Source organism: Lissotriton vulgaris, unplaced genomic scaffold (assembly GCF_964263255.1).
Source record: "Lissotriton vulgaris unplaced genomic scaffold, aLisVul1.2 SCAFFOLD_1843, whole genome shotgun sequence".
Classification (NCBI taxonomy): Eukaryota; Metazoa; Chordata; class Amphibia; order Caudata; family Salamandridae; genus Lissotriton; species Lissotriton vulgaris.
In genome coordinates this window covers 19,447-22,687 of record NW_028255455.1, presented here as the reverse complement: position 1 = coordinate 22,687, position 3,241 = coordinate 19,447, and positions in this window count along the sequence as shown.

The window sequence follows — 3,241 nt, the reverse complement described above, 5'->3', positions numbered from 1 at the left end:
TTCCCCACTGGGGCACTATCATGTGGACAGGTGGGTTTTGCAGATAGCCCGAAGGGGCTACTCCCTCCCCTTTGAGGCTACTCCTCCAGCCATGCCACGGCAATACCACTGCATGTCGGAGGATCATCTGGCCCTTCTCCAGCAGGAAGTTACAGCTCTCTTGGCCAAGGGAGTCATCTAGCGCATTCCTGTCCCAGAAATAGGTCATGGTTGTCATTCCCACTACTTTCTGGTTCCCAAGAAGGACAAGGGCCTGTGTCCTATTTTGGATCTCAGGAACGTCAACCTCTTCCTCCGGAAGGAGAAGTTCAAGATGTTGAAGCTAAGATCTTGTCTGCCCTCTACCCAGAAGACTGGATGGTAGCATTGGACTTGCAGGACGCCTATTTTCACATCCCTGTCCTGCTGGCCCACCGGCGTTACCTGAGGTTCACGGTAGGCCACAAGCATTTTCATTTGACTGTGCTCCCCTTTGGCCTTACCAGCACCCCTCGGGTGTTCACGAAAGGGATGGCGGTGGTCGTAGCTCATCTGCATAGATCAGGGGTTTCAGTCTTTCCCTATCTCAAAGACTGGTTGTTGAAGGCGGTCTCCCACCTCCAGAGTACGGTCGACCTCCTGCATTCGCCGGGGTTCCCCATAAATGTGCTGAAGTCACACCTAAGTCCCTCTCAGAAGCTCCTCTTCATCAGAACGGTTCTGGAAACAACTCAGTTTGGGATATTCGGGCTATGATTCAGATCTTTCAGCCTCTATCCCGGGTTTCTAACAGGCTGACCCTGAGGCTTCTGGGCCTCATGGCCTCCTGCATCCTGCTAGTCGATAATGCCAGGTGACATATGCCGGCTCTGCAGTGGGACTTGAAGTTCCAGTGGGTGCAGCATCAGGGGAATCTGTCCGATTGCGTTTAGATCTCGGAGGGCACTGCGCGACAACTGCAGTGGTGTCTCACGAACCAGGATTGGGTCGATGGCAGATTTCTCTCCCTTCCCCAACCAGAGCACACAGTGGTGATAGACGCATCCCTTTTGGGATGGGGCGGCCACATGGGAGAGGTGGAGATCATAGGCCTCTGGTCTCCGGTGGAGTCCAGACTCCATATCAACATTCTGGAGCTCCGGGCAATCAGTCTTGCACTAAAGGCATTCTTTACCTCCGTCCGGGGAAGAGTAGTGCAGGTGATCTCCGACAACACTACCGCCATGTGGTACTGCAACAAACAGGGCGGGTGGGGTCGTGGACCCTATGTCAGGAGTCCCTCCGCCTCTGGACATGGCTGGAATATCAGGGCATATCCCTGGCAGTATAACACCTGGTGGGTTCCTAAATGCCAGGACAGACGAACTCAGCAGCAGGTGCAGGATGGATTACAAATGGCATCTTCACTCGGTGGTGGTGCAAGGTTTCTTTCGCCAGTGGGGAGAGCCTTGGTTAGATCTATTTGCCACAGAAGAAAACGTGCAATGTCAGCAATTCTGCGCATTGTAATTTCCAAGGCTTCACTTGCTCGGCGACGCTTTTCGGAGTTGCGCTCTGCTGTACGCCTTTCCGCCTATACCACTTCTGCCCAGAGTGCTGTAGAAGATGAGGCGCGACCGGGCCCAAGTCATCCTTGTAGCTCAGGATTGGGCACGAAGAGTCTGGTATCACGAGCTGCTCAACATGGCCATTGATCCTCCGACCCGTCTGCCTCTTCGGGAGGATCTTCTGTCGCAGCAACACAGGACAGTCCTCCGCCCGAACCTGTCCAGCCTCCACCGCCTTGTGTGGGGATTGAGCGGTGGCAGTCGACGTCATTCGACCTGCCTCCCGAAGTCTGCGATGTAATCTTGGCAGCCAGGCGTCCCTCCAAAATTTGAGGCATGGTGCACAGCAAATGCTGCGGATCCCGTCTTTGCCTCTCTTTCTGAGGCTCTCTAGGTCCTTCTTTCTTTGGCCCAGCCAGGCTCTGCTCTTGGCACTATCAAGGGCTTTCTCTCTCAGCCATTTCTACGTTTCTTAGGCTTCCAGATCAGTCTTCTCTTTTCAAGTCCCCGGTTGTAAAACTTTCTTGAAATGCATAACTCATCTCTTTCCTCCTATTCCCTTCATTATGCCTCCGTGGGATTTGAACCTGGTTTTAACTTATTTAGTGTGTGCTCCATTTGAGCCACTTCACAACAGTCTTTTGAGGCTTTTAACTATCAAAACCGCATTCCTGGTAGACATCACGTCTGCCAGACAAGTGAGTGAGCCCCAGGCACTTTCTTCAAAGCCTTCTTTCCTATCTGTGCATCTGGACAAAGTTGTCCTTAGGACTCGTCCATCCTTCCTGCCCAAGGTTGTCACTGCCTTTCACATCAAGCAGGCCATCGCTTTGCCCACCTTCTTTCCGCCTCTGCTTTTTTCGTAGGAGGAAGAGAGGCTCCACCGTCTGGACCCAAAACGTGCACCAAACAGTTCCGGGTGGATGACCTGCTCTTTGTGGGGTACGTGGGCGCCAAGAAAGGTCGGGCTGTACACAAGCGAACTATCTCCCAATGGGTTATTTTGTGTATCAAAGCCTGCTATTCTCTGGTGAAGAAGGAGCCTCCAATGGGGCTGCGTGCCCATTGCACCAGGGCTAGAGCAGCCACTACTGCTCTGGGACGAGGCATTCCTCTGAATGACATCTGTCAGGCAACTATGTGGGCATCGCTGCACACGTTCACCAAGCACTACTGCCTGGACAGTCAAGTCCAGAGAGACAACTTCTTGGGCCGCTCTGTTCTCCAGGACTTGCTGCTGAGATCTTGGTTCGCTGACCCACCTCCAGGGTTGGTATTGCTGGGGTATCTATTCTAAGGTAAGGAATCTATAACTAACGTGTTTCTTTCAGATGAAAAAGTTACTTACCTTCAGCAATAATATATCTGTAAGAAATATTAGTTAGTTATAGATTCCTTACCGCCCCACCCATCCTCCCCGTTTTGGAAACTGATTTCTAGGGTTAAGGTTATCCTTTTAGGGCACTAGTGGTCAGTGTCTAGCATGGCTCCGCGTTTCTGCTGTGGAAAGTCAGGTACAGAACTGATGGCAGCGCGCAAGGGCGTCGTCTAAGTAGCTGTAGCAACGTCATCCTGGCGATTCGATGCCAATGACGAACGCGGAGCCGACCAATGCTACCTTCCGACGCGCAGAGGTAATGCTGACGAAATACTTTACGGATCCAGTCTGACACCTGGGGGTAATTCTAAGGTAAGGAATCTATAACTAATTAATG